Raw genomic sequence first — 14,594 nt, 5'->3', positions numbered from 1 at the left:
ACAAAGAGAATTTCCCATCTTTTCTCAAGGGCAGCAGGGCCATATTTATATAAAAGAGCTTAAATCCATGTCCTCTTTAGAGAATTTGTAACCTAGGGTGTCTCGGCCAGTGCGGCAAATCGACCAGGAATGTGAGGGTAAGAGGATGGTGAAAAGAAGAAGTTCGGAGACAAAGAGATGGGGGCAGGAGGAGCACTGAGGAGGATGTCCAACAGTGCCGACTTTATTCAGGGCTGTGAGGCATTATATAGCCAACAGTAACTATTTTCAGCTGGTTACAAAAGAATTTGCTACATGCACAAAAACCTCCAGACTTCCCCATTACCTACTTCTCAAGGTCTAATTGCAGACCCTCTGGTTTCTTTTGAGAACTAGTGAGAAACGAACGAGGTGCACCTGCAGGCAATGGCTGATGTTAGTACAATTGTCGCGTATTGATACAAGAAGTAACAGCAAACCTGAAAGTGATTTATGAGCTGTGCTGGAACAGCAAGGACCAGTTAAGTGTTTATGACCCCAACCAAATTGCTCTCATCTAACTAGTAAACATGTGGGAAGTCACGTTGGCGAGCGCACAACACATAGCACAGACCCTTTCTCAGTGCTACTCAACTTTTCCGTCCTAAACCTTTTGTTAGGCTATTTGGACTTTAAAGGAGACACAAGTCAGGGTCTGGTTTGGTCCTCGTCTCTAGCCTTATCGTGGCCTCCCACACTAGGGAGACAGATGACTTTTACCATGACCAGAGGGAATGTGACTTGATCCCAGCAACAGGAGGTCCTTCATTATAAGGTGTTATTGGACCCAGATGCTACATGTCTGATAGAGGCTGTCTGGGTGAGACCACCAAAATCTGTGTTCTACTTGGGGAGGAAAAGGCTCTTGGAAGGAAGGAGTTGGGACTGATAGAGACAGTCTCTCAGACAGTCTAGTCCTGGCCTCTTGGACCAGGCTAGGGCTGCCTTGGGCTGTTCCCAGAGAAGGATGGTGTGAGTTCTGGCCCTGCAAAAGTGGGAGGGACTTGGCTTTTCCCAGCAAGGGCAGGTGATCTGTGGAGAGGAGGGAAGGAGCTAGAGGTTCAGCATTTCTTTGCTGGAGGAAGGAAACAACCAGGGAATAATAAACCATATAAATGGAAAACATGTTTCCTAAAACAAGGCTGTATGTCAGCTACAGACAGGGCTCCTGAGACAAATTCTTTTGTGAGGATGAAGCTCCCCAAGGATACACATATTTATCATTCACACACATGAATTGTTTAGTGCCTGTATATGTACATATGTCCACACATACACTTCCTTATCCATAGAAATGTATACACATCAACCTCACGTTGTAGGTAAACATGAACATATACTCAGATATACACATTTAAACATACCACATAATACTGGCATTGATTTGCTACGTACATATGTCTATACATACTCAGATCTATAATACAGACACACACACACGATAAGCCAACTCCCAATTATCTATCACTATCAACTCTTTTATCCAGCATGTTTTCATCTGAGAATGGCTTCTTTCTTTTATCAAGTATAATTCTGCAATCATCACTTGTTTGGAGGCCTATGGAATATATATTGTGATTGCCACTCCCCCCTCCCCCAACACAAATGCTAAAGATTAACTGCGAAAGAAAAGAACAAGAGGGGGCGCCTGGGTGGCTCAGTGGGTTAAGCCTCTGCCTTTGGCTCAGGTCATGATCTCAGGGTCCTGGGATCAAGGCCCACATCAGGCTCTCTGCTCAGCGGGGAGCCTTCTTCCCCAGCCCTCTCTCTGCCTGCCTCTCTGCCTATTTGTGATCTCCGTCTGTCAAATAAATAAATAAATAAAATCTTAAAAAAAAAAGAACAACAAAATTCCTAACCTAAATGCCAATTTTTATTATTTATTCTAAAGTCAGATAAAAATGAAATTTGTAGAAATGTGTCATTTGAATTTATTTGCATCTTTTGATTATTGGTACCTGCTATAGACACTTTGTGCCCCCTACCCAAAATTCATATGTCTTACAAATTTTCATACATCTACAAGTATCTTAACCCCCAATGCATTATGAAAGACCCTTCAAGAATTCCCTTGTCCTTGAGGACACAGTGAGGGAATGGCTGTCTGTGAACCAGGAATCTGCCAGGGCCTTGATCTTAGACTTCCTAGCCTCTAGAACTGTGAGAGATAAATTTCTGTTTTTCATAATTTACTCAGTCTATGGTATTCTATTAATAAGTTAGTTAGGTTTCATTGGTGCTTTAAAGTCTTTCCTTTTTTTTTTTTTAAGATTTTATTGATTTATTTGACAGACAGAGATCACAAGTAGGCAGAGAGGCAGGTAGAGAGAGAGGAGGAAGCAGGCTCCCTGCTGATACGGGGCTCAATCCCAGGGCCTTGCGATCATGACGTGAGCGGAAGGCAGAGGCTTTAACCCAGTGAGCCACCCAGGCACCCCTAAAGTCTTTCCTTTTTATCCCCCTTCTTTCTGGCAAGATGAACTGACTTGTACAAGTTGGGAGCATCTTTGACATGATAGGCAGAGCCAGGTGTGGGGCATGACTCATAAGCCTCACACCTGCTCTTGTGTGTTTGTGTGTGTGTGTGTGCGCGTGCTCACGCATGCACACACCCCCCCCCCGCCATACACTTGTGTTTAAATATCAGGTCTTTAGCCCTTGAAAATCTCTAATAAAATTGAGAACAACTTTGTCCTGCTGAGTTTTTCAAGCCTCTGGTGACAGGTTGCTGTCCTCAATGATGGACTGTATTATTACAAAATCCCTGAACTTGGAGTTGGTGCTTGACACTGGTACTTCATTTTTAATGCCAAAAAAAAGGCCTCCTCTTGGGGTGTGTGTTCAATTACTGTAGACTGTTGGGGATATTAATAAGTGGAAACTCTCTGATGTAACTTCTAGAAAGAAATCTGTATTTAGGCAGCCTTTCAGGCCTCCTGAAACTAATAAACAATTCAAGCTTAGAACTAAGCTCTTAGGGTGTGGGGTTTTCCTGGTAATTGAATGTTCGGAAAAGGAACTCTTTTGGTCTCAACCACTTGGTTGAAAAGCTTGATCAAATATGTTAAGACCCTTCTTATGAATTCCATGACCATAATTGGATCTTTTTTTCAAGATTGAGGATTCTACAGGGAGACCAGTGCATTTTATAAATAAGAGAGGAAGCGATTGAAGAACGTTTAGGAGATTTTTCCTATACCTGGGGCTTCTCCCTTTCTTCCTACACTCCTGACGTTCTTTTGTTTTCTTGTTAACTGTGATGACAGTTCGACTTGGGAGACTTCTACCATCACTGCTGCATACCAGCACCTGAGCCCTTTCTGTGGGCCTGGCCCTGTGCTGAGAGCACCCCAGGAAGCCTGGCCACAGCCTAGTTCCCAACTAGAGATGCTGGAGCTCAGGGAATTTGAGTGACTTGCTCCAGGCCTTGCAGATGGAAGGCTGGAGGGTGGGATTCCATTCAGGTCTGGTATCTGAACGCGTGCTCTCTATCACTGGGGCTTTTGCCTCTTTCCCTAAAAAGGAGTAAATTGATGTTTTGGCAAATTAGGTTAATAGTGGCTTTACTCTATTTGTGTGTGTGTGTTTGTATTTGTTTCTAGAGACATTAAGGATAAACCCAAATGATATACTGAACTCTTTTTTTGCCCCGTTATGCAGTGAACATACTCGGATAGACTGGTGATTTTCTACCTCCCTCCCCAATTTCTTGCTCTTTTAGAGACCCCTTCAGTTTTACTTGACTGCTTTTCTTTTTCCAGTAACCTGAAATTTGAGTCCCTAACTTTTGTAATGCCTGTACTCTTTTTGCTTAAGGGTGAATTTTGGCGACTTATGGGCTACCAAAAAGATATTTAAAGTTTCTGTCAATTTCTTTGGGACTAGCAGGAGAATTTAAAAACTGGAACTTCCCTCTCTTAGTGGCTCCTTTCTGGAGGAAACCTAATCTCTGGGGATCCTTGCCAAGAATAAATGCATAGGACAGATTGCTTGCAGACCATTGTCCTTGGGTTCGGACAGCCTCCTCCTGTCTCCTGGCCCCAGGGTATAAATAGAGAGAGACACAGTGGAGACTGGCAGAGATCTTGCTGACAACTCTTCCAAACTTCCAGAAAAGATGACTCGTTGCCTATAGAAAAGTTTGTCTCATGGTTGGCAGCTCTTCTGTCTCCTATAGATGAAGATTCCTTTTTAGAGCAGTGGCCTCTCTGGATTCGCCTGGTATCTTTGTGTCTGTCTGCCAGTTTGTTCCCTTAGTAAGCATTTATTAGGACCTGGGGATGAGAAAAATTAGCAAGGTCTAGCTCTTACCCTTGGGGGCTTACTTGGGGAGGCACACACATATTTAGGTGACAACATGGCAATGTATCCATGCAGAGTATGGATGAAGGCCTTGGGAACATAGGAGAGGAGCCATTGGTTCTACCTGGATGAGTCTAGGGGCACCTCCCAGAGGAGGTGACATTTGAGCTGGGTCCTGAGGGATAAGAAGGAGCTTCACAGGTAGAAGGACCAGCATGGGCAAGAGACCGGATTTTCCAGCCTGGCTATTGTATTTGGAAAAGGGTGACCTGGTACATTTAACTGACTCATTCTGCCATCCATTTCCATGAAATTCATCACTATGTTCTTGGGTGAGGAGAGAGGTGAGAAAAACAGGGAATTCCCTGTTCTGCTTGGGCATTCTTCATCGAGAAGTTTTGCCAGCTCTGGGACAGTTGCATGCAACAACAGCCTTATCTGCCGTTCTCACACAAACATGACCTCACACCATCCATGTGGCCTCCTTAGTGGGAGCCAATGTGAAGCTTCTGTGGGGCTGCTCCCAGTGGCAGCAGACGCAGACCATGGGAGAAGGAGTGAACTTGGAGGTCATCTGTTGTGCCCCTCAGGAGCTCACACTCTGCAGTACCTTTTCCAATGCCAGAAATAGGACTGGACTCCTGAACTCACCCGTTCCTAGCCCTGTGGCTTTTCTACCCACCAAGCTGCTACCGTGTATGTGAGTGCTCTCTCAACAACCAGTCAGATCAGGTGGATTCTAACCAGTCACTGCTCAGGATTCCAGGGCCGCGCTTCTTAGCCCTGGTTACACTTGGAATCATCTGGGAGCATTTAAAAAATACCCACATCCAGGTCTTAACCCACCAATGGGATCTGAAGCTCTGAGTGTACCCATCCGACACATGAGTTCTCTTAACAACTTTCCCCAGCTGATTCTAAAAACACAGAGAGTGTTAAGAATACCTGTTCTTTGGAAAAGGAAAGCAAGGTTTGCCTAAGGATCTTTAATTTGGTGATTGGATAACAGTTTGTTAACACAAACCCAATGTCTCTTATTGCCCAGAGAAAATAGTTCTTTCCAGGATGAAGGTTAAAGCCTAGAGCAGTTTCCCCCAACTCCCCATCCCAGATTTGCAAGTGAGCCAGGTATGCCCCTGACTGACTCAGAAATGGATACTGGGCTTAGAAACTGAAACAGTTATTGAGGATGGAGCTTTCTTCCCTCCACCAGTGCTTGGGGGACCATCAGTAGGACCAGGGACCCCATCTTCCCCTGTCTGCTCTACCACACCATAGAAATCTGAGAGTAAATTCGTTTTGCATTAGAGATAATTAATGTCAGATCTTCGATCAGTTTTTTATAGTAATAAGGCAGCTGGTTATAAAGCAGATGCCCCAGTATTTCTCAGAACCTGTTTTTTCAAAAGGCCGACAAAGGTGCTTAAAGGATACTGCCTAAAGCCATCTAAATTGTCCCTGCTTCCCCTCTTTCTTCCTCTTTTGAAGAATGTGGGGGGCTAGGGCATGGGGTCACTGCAGTAGCATGCTGGGGCTGTTGCTTGTGCTGGTGTGGGAGCCAGTTGTACCCATCTCCCTCCCTTGCCACATTCAGTGGCTTCACATTGGGAGCTTGAAGTTAGCCACGGTGCGAGTATTTATACCATGGAATTAGGCAAATGCAACAAATTAGGGAATCCCCCCGCCCTTCCCAGGACAGATTATTAAACATTAACCAACATGTATTCTCTGGACAGTTCCCAAGTAGAAGATGTGAGTGTTGCCACCAGAGATTATATTTTTAATCATTCTCCAAAGAAGATTCTGGAAGCTGGTGGTATTAATATCAAGCTTTCATAATATATCTAAAGGCCATCTCAAATTTCTTGTGTCCCAAATGAAACATCCATATTTCTATATCCCACCACCCAAAATGTGTCCTTTCATAATTTCTCCCAGCTCAGGAAATGGGAACCCCGTCATTGTACATCTTTTCTCTCAGCCACTGATTTCTTTGCAGTTCTTTGAACGTTGAATAGGTCGATATGTTTCCCCCTCAGGGCCTTTGTACATGATGTTTCTTCCATCTGGAACCTCCTTGGCATGAATATCCAAGAGCTCATTCCCTCACGACGTATCTTTCAGAGCTCTACCTGAATGTCATATTCAAAGGGGTCTTTCCCGATCACGTGTCAGAACACTCTACCCACCACCAATGGTATCTTTTTTTCCATAGCATTTCTTGCCTGACCTGTATTTGTTGACTATTTAGTGTCTGGCCAGCCCTAGCAAGTAATCTCCAAGCAAGCAGGGCTTTGCAGGGTTTGCTGCTATATCCTCAGTGCCTAGAAGAGTGTTGACATCCAGCAGGCAATCAATATTGATCAAATGAATGAGTAAATGTGAGGTTATGTGCACAGTGAGAGTGTGTGTGTGTGTGTGTGTGTGTAAAGTCTGTATCAGTGGTGAACCCTAGAAGATGGTCCATATTGGACCACTTTGGACAGCTGTTGTTACTAGACAGGATGGGAACTCAGCAGTCCATTAATTTAACTCTTCATTTTGCAGTTGAGGTCCTTAAACTCAGGCATAGGCAGATGACTTGCTCCAGGGACCATTAGTGATGGGAATGCATTTTTCTTTTACAAACAAAATATTTTCAAAAGCAGAATACCCTGATAATATCAGTCAGCAGTTCACGGGATATTGGTTCTTCCCATGTGTTACTCCCCACCCCCCCCCCCAATCTCTGAGCAGCCTAGGAAAAGAGTTTTCAAAGAGACTTTCATCCCCTTTGGGTAGGATAATGCTTTCCAGAGCACTCGTAGAGAAGGCTCAGAGCTGCTCCTGCACCACTGTCGACACGGGGTCCTACCACATAAGCTGAGTCAGGGCCAGGAAGCACCTTGAGCTTATTGCTTTGCGCCTTTGGCAAGAAAGCTGGTAGCTGGTGCTTTTAGGAGTTGGGGATGAAGACTGGACATAACTACAGGTCTTGAGCTAACACAGCATGGCTGGAGCCTCAGAGCTTTTTAATGCACAAGTCTCATTTCTGCAAGCTTTCACTTCTTATCTGTGCCAAAACCCCCTCCTGGGACTCATGCCCGGGGTATGGTGATGGGGGGGTGGTAGTGGGGAGATCTTTCTGGCCCTCCCCATGAAAAAATGTGCAAGAGGAATGTTGATTTCTTTGGAGCATTCACTGTATAGAGAATTTGACTAGCGTCATCTGAAGTTTCTGAAGGTATGTTTATGAATTTATTGCTTAATAAAACTCACTAGAAGAAAATGGGGGGGGGAAACATTTGGATTGATTTTCAAGCAATCGGGATTTGAGAAGAATTTGAAATGAGGTCTCTCATGCTGATGCCGAACGAATGCCAGGAGTCCTTTTCAGCAAAGCCTGCAGTTCTTCTTGTGTGAATTATTTCTCTCAATGATTTAAGGATACATTTGCTTCACTGGGAAAGCTCTTTGCCCTTGGAGTAAAATTTAGCTACAGACTTGCACATTCAGATTTGGGTACTTGTGTGAAGAATTTTTCTTAAAAATGGATGCAGAGTCCCCTAAGTGATGTGCTTATTGGTTTTATTTTTGTTTGTTGGTATATATTTTACAACCCTTCTCCCTGAATGTTGTTCCATTGGACTTTCCAAGGCTATGATTTATGTAGGGATAAGTAAGCTCTCAGGATGTTGGTACCAAAACCCCAGGGCTCTGTCTGCTAAAGTGTGGAAAGGTTTGCTGAACTCCTTCTGTTCTCACAGCTGTGGGAAGGGTGAGACCTTCATAAGTCTTACTTGTGCCTGTGTCTATACTGGTATCCCTGTCTACAGAATTTCCTGTCAGGATTTTACCCTCCATAAAGCTGGGAACCTGTGTAGGTGTTCATTTCCTTAATAGGCTCCCATTTCTTCTGTTATAGGCACTATAACTTATTTCTCACAGAGGCTGGACTGCCTTCCAGCCTGGAAATCCTTCCAGATCTTGTGGTCTGTGTTCCTCACACTGCAGTTGAAGCTCTTCATAGCATTTCTGGACCATTATTGCCTGGGTTCCAACCTCAGCACTGTCGGCTGTGAGTCCTGGGCCAAGTTACGAATCTTCTCCTTGCCTCAGTTTCTCATCTGTAGAAGGGGAATAACAGTAATGTTGACCTCACAGGGTTTTGTAGGGATTAAGTAAGCTAATGTAGGTATTGTTTGCAGCCCAACACATAGGAAGTGCTTGATATATATCATTATTATTTCAATGCTAACTTGCCTATATTTAACCAGATTCCCCTTGACATCATTGGCTCTGATGACATTCCTTTTTCTACTCGTTAATTACGAGTCTGTCCGATTCCTCTCTGGGGTTGGAACAGCCACACGTGTCTTTGGGATGTCCTTCACTTCAGAAGTGCTGTGTATGGTGTTTTCCTCGAGTGTCCTTCCTTTGCTTTCATAGCTCCAGGACTTTCTGGCTCACTCATTTATCAGCTTGGAAGCACTGGCATCGCTTCTCTCACCACCTTCCTTCCTACGCTAAAGAACTGGTGATTTTTGTTTCCAGTTAGATAATTAGCATATCTCAAAGCAAGCCATGACCGACTTACCTAGCTGGAAAGCAGTTTCACTGGAGAATGCTCCTTGACAAGCCCTGCGAGTGTTATCTCAGGAAAGGTGAAGCTGTGTCTGCTTCATAAACTCTGCTGTCATGTGTGGCCACAGGTGGAGGCAGCATGCCTTATGGACCCTGGGAGCAGGTGGGCACACCTGGCTGGTGAGTGTTAGAGCCAGTGCAAGAAGGGAAGGACAAAATCTCAACGGAAGTAGGAATTCGAACATGTCAGTGGAAGCCACAGAGAGCCAGAGAAGGAGAGTCCCAAAATGCTTCATTGAAACAGGTGCCTGGGTTCACAGCCTGTGGGGCAGGGGAGAGTAGGTGGTCAGGGAGGGTGTGGGGCACTTGAACAGTTTCTGAGAAACTTTATTGGCTCAAGCTGCTTGTTCAGGGCCTGGTGTGTATTCACCTGCTCTGGTGGTGCCCTAACAAAACCTGTGGCCTGGTGCCCAGCAGTTCCAGAACTGCTGCGGGGTCTTGGCTGACCTGTATAAAGGAGTGTGGTCCATGGTTAAAAGCAAGTGTATCCCTTGCCTTTGCAGATGTGTCTTGAAAGGAGTTGATATGGCCGATGTCAAAGAGGTTACTACCTGTGTTCTCTAGGATTTTGATGGATTCTGTCTCATGTTGAGATCTTTCATCCATTTTGAGTTTATCTTTGTGTATGGTATAAGAGAATGGTTGTTTCATTCTTCTATACATAAGTGCCCAATTTTCCTGGCACCATTTATTGAAGAGACTTTCTTTTTTATTTTTTAATTTTAATTATTTTTAATAATTTAATTTTAATTTTTTAATTAATTAAATTTATTTTTTTAATTAATTTTTTATTTTTTAATTTTTATTTTTTAATTTTATTATTTAATTAATTTTTTGAGACTGTCTTTTTAAAAACTGACTATTTTTTCCTGCTTTGTTGAAGATTATTTGACCATAGAGTTGAGGGTCCATATCTGGACACTGTAGACAAAGGGCTGATATCTAAGATCTGTAAAGAACTTCTTAAACTCAACACCCCAAAACCAGATAATCAAGTCAAAAAATGGGCAGAAGACATGAACAGACACTTCTCCAATGAAGACATACAAATGGCCAACAGACACATGAGAAAAAATGTTCATCATCATTAGCCATCAGGGAAATTAAAATCAAAATCACATTGAGATACCACCTTACACCAGGTAGAATGGCAAAGATTAAAAAGGCAGGAAACATCAAATGTTGGGGAGGATGTGGAGAAAGGGGGAACCCTCTTAACACTGTTGGTGGGAATGCCCGTTGGTGCAGCCACTTTGCAAAACAGTGTGGAACTTTCCCAAAAAATTAAAAATAGAGCTACCCTATGACCCAGCAATTTCATTACTGGGTATTTACCCCAAAGATACAGATATAGTGAAAAGAAGGGCCATATGTAGCCCAGTGTTCATAGCAGCAATGTGCACAATAGCCAAACCATGGAAAGAACTGGGATGCCCTTCAACAGATGAATGGATAAAGAAAATGTGTTCCATATATACAATGAAAGATTACTCAGCCATCAGAAAGGATAAATACCCAACTTTTGCATCAGCATGGATGGGACTGGAGGAGATTATACTAAGTGAAATAAGTCAAGCAGAGAAGGTCAATTATACGGTTTCACTTACTTGTGGAACATAAGGAAAAACATGGAGGACATTGGGAGAAGGAAAGAAAAAGCGAAGGGGGGGATATCGGAGGGGGAGACGAACCGTGAGAGACTATGGACTCTGAGAAACAAACTGAGGGTTTTAGAGGGGAGGAGGGTGGGGGAATGAGTGACCCTGGTTGTGGGTATTAAGGAGGGCACATACTGCATGGAGCACTGGGTGTTATACGTAAACAATGAATCATGGAACACTGCATCAAAAACTAATGATGTATTGTATGGAGACTAACATAACACGATCAAAAAAAAAAAAAAAAAAGCAAGCGTAGCTGCTCAGTAAAAGTCCCACCCTGCATTGACTCCCCAGCAGGTAAGAACTCAGTGAGTTGCAGCCCCTGGTTTCCCTGGAGCCCTTTGTGGGGTTCTCTTCCCTGGCCCTGTGTTGTTAGCCTCCTGGGTCTGTCATGCAGGCTCCTCCTCCTTTTCCTTTTAAACACTGATGTTCCTCAGAATTCTTAGTATCCTTCACTTCTCATTCATCTTCCTCTCCCTGGGTAATCTTGTACATGTCTGTATTTTCTCCTCTGTTTCTTAGAAATTCTATTTAAAAATAGTTTTGAAAGGCTTAAGATGCACAAACCCGCCTCTTCCACAGCTTTATCCTGTGTCCATTTTCACATTATGGCAGACGATACTTTTTAATTCTTTTGATGGTTTCTTTTTGTAGTTGTCCCCTTATTTTTATAATATATATTTTTATTTTTTTAAAAAAATATTTTATTTATTTATTTGACAGAGAGATCAAAAGTAGGCAGAGAGGCAGGCACAGAGAGAGGAAGGGAAGCAGGCTCCCTGCAGAGCAGAGAGCCCAATGTGGGGCTTGATCCCGGGACCCTGGGATGATGACCTGAGCTGAAGGCAGAGGCTTAACCCACTGAGCCACCCAGGCTCCCCTCTATGCTATTTTATATCACTAACTCTTCATTTATCAATTTCAGACAATGCTTGAAATTAACAAATTTCTTCCAGTGTTGATGAGGATTTAGCTTTCTTGCATCTCCCTACACTTCCCTCCCTCATCCTCCTAAGGTAGTTGCAGTTCTTGTTAAACCAGTGATCAGCATTTACAATTATTACTTGATTAATACTCATTTTAGACCAAGGTAGAAGACTGTTGATATTTGCTTCCTAGTATCATTTTAATTTCTACTACAGTCAATAACTGCTCCTAATTCTCACTTGTTGATTTTTGAATATAGCTATTCATTTCTTCTTTTGCTCCTGAATGTCATGTTCTTTCTGTCAAAAAACCATTATTTTGTTTTTCTAAATGCTCACGTATATCTGGTTCCATTTCAATTTTCCTTTACTTTTTCCTCAATACCTTCCACCATAGACCTCCCTCCTCCTACTCTGGTCACATTCCTTGTTCTCTGGATCCACTAGGTCCTCCCATATTTGGCGGGGAAATCTTCTAAGACTTCTAAAGAAAGAATGCATGGGACTTAAATTTTTTTTGAGTGCTTGCTCATCATCATCTGAAATTGTTTCTAATTTGCCCTCACACTTGATTGAAAGATTAGATGGGTCTGGAATTCTAGATTTGAAGCCATTTTCTCTCAGAATTTTGAAGACATTCCTTCATGGTCTTTTAGATTCCTGTGTTACAATTGATAAGCCTAATGCCATTCTGTTTTTTTCTTCATTGTTTTTCTTTTCTAAAAAATGGGCAAAATCTTATAAAATGTGATGTCTTATGAAAGTATAAAATAAATATTAAGTGTTTAGCTTGACAGATTTTTACAGATGTATCTACCTGTGTAATGCTATCCAGATCACCAACTGAGAAGGTTCCTTGGTACCCCTTTCCTGTCAATGCCACCTCACCCCCTCCCTAGAGATGACTACTTACCTGACTTCTCTCACACAGATCAGGTGTATTAGTTCTTGAACTTCATATGTGGACTCTTTTGTGTCTGCTGCTTTTGCTCAATAAAATATTGGAAATACAGCTATGTGGTTGTGCATATTAGCTATTTGTTTATTTTTAGAGTATGTGGTATTCCACAATATCTATCCATTCCCCTATTGTTGGACTTTTTGGTTGTTTTCAGAGTTTAGCTGCTCTGAATAAAGCTGTTAAGAACATTCTGTTCATGTTTTTTTTGAGGACACACACATTTATTTCTCTTGAGTAAATACCTGGAAATGGTTTTGCTGGATACAGAGGTTATAGATTCTACCAGCCAGTTCAACAGTGTTCCAAAATAGATGAACCACTTTTCCCAGCTAGGAGACTGCCACTTGCTCCATATCTTCCCTGATATGTGGAAATTGTCAGCCTTTTAAACTTTAGTCATCCTTGTGGGTGAGTAGTGCTAGCTCATTGAAGCTGTCATTTGCGTTCCTAATGAGTAATCACACATTAAGTATTTTTTCATGCATTTACCAGCCAGTTAGATACTTTTTTTTTTTGGCAAAATGTCTATTCAAGCCCATTAAAAAAATAGCTTTTTATCTTTATTGATTTGAAGGAGTTCTCTCGGTATTCTGGATGCAAGTCATTTTTCAGATATATGTATTCAGATTCTCTTCTCATAGGCTATGACTTACTTGTTTAGTTTGTTAATGGTTTTAATTTTATAAAATTTTACTTTTTACAAAAGTCTGTTTTGGTTTTACAGAAGTCTTGCTTATTCAGTTTTTAATAGTTGGCATGTTTTGTGTCCTGTTTAGGAAATCTTTGCCTATCTCGATGATATAAAGATATTCTTCTTGTGATTCTTCTGGATTCTGTACTGTTTTAATTTCACATTTAGGTCTATGATCTACTTTCTGATATCATTATAATTACTATTCCTTTGTATATGGACTGTGGTTATGTCCCTGGGAGATTTTCATTTTATGTTTATAACCTAGGTGTTTTGAAATTTTACTGTTACATGCTTTGATGTAGGCCTGTATTTGGTCCCTGTGTATGTATTTGGAGGGCTCTTCCAAACTGGGAATTTGTTCTTCAGTTCTGGGACATTTTCTGGGTATGATTTCCTTATAATTTCCTTTATCCTCTCATTTTATTCTCTTTCTAGAGTTCCTATTCGTCAGCAGGTGGACCTCTAGGATTGATTATCTAAGTCTTTGGTCTTTTCTTTCTTATTTTCTTTCTCTCTGACTTTTGACACACTCTCTAGATTTCTTCAGCATCATTGTCTTCCTTTCCTTCTAGTTGTTTTAGTTATTCCTTTTTATTTCCAATGGCATTTTCTTAAGTGGTTTTTGGAAGGTGAGTCAGCCTCTTTATAAACGCTAGAGGTTGAGCCTATTCATTCGTGAAATTGGTTTGCCTTTCTTCAACCACTTTCTGTTGTTCAGTGCTATCCACTTTCTTGTGCATTGTGCTGTTGTATGTTTGTATCTTCTTCAGTACTCCAATGGCATGCTAGCATGTTCTCGGGAATGAGAGAAATCTACACGTGCCATGACTCTACATTTTCTCCTATTGTTTCTGTTCCCTTCTGTTTATTCCCCAATATATTTTTACATATTTTTTCAATGTATAGCCATCTCTTGAGTTCCAGTAATTCCTATGGGAAAAACACCCAAAGGTCAGTACTCTCATGACAACGCTTATTCCCTCTTTCTAACCTGGTCTTCCTTCTGAGCTCTCAGTCTTGGTGAATGACACTGACATTTATCTAGTACATGCAGGAGAACAGAGTCATTCTTAATTTCTCCCACTCCTTTAGTCTTTCATTGCATTGGCCCCCAGCCAGTTCTGTTGATTCTTTCAATGTCTTTTTTTTTTTTTACTATGACCTATTTTTTTTTTAATTAACACATAATATATTATTTTCCCCAGGGGTACAGTCTGTGAATCATTAGGCTTACCCATTTCACAGCACTCACCATAGCACATACCCTCCCCAATGTCCATAACGCAGCCACCCTCTCCCTATCCCCCTACCCCACAGCAACCTTCTGTTTGTTTCATGAGATTAAGAATCTCTTATGGTTTGTCTCCCTCCCAATCCCATCTTGTTTTTCTTTTTTTTTTTTTAAGATT

The sequence above is a fragment of the Meles meles genome, chromosome 3, assembly GCF_922984935.1.
Source record: "Meles meles chromosome 3, mMelMel3.1 paternal haplotype, whole genome shotgun sequence".
In the NCBI taxonomy this organism is placed as follows: Eukaryota; Metazoa; Chordata; class Mammalia; order Carnivora; family Mustelidae; genus Meles; species Meles meles.
This window is presented reverse-complemented; position numbering follows the sequence as displayed.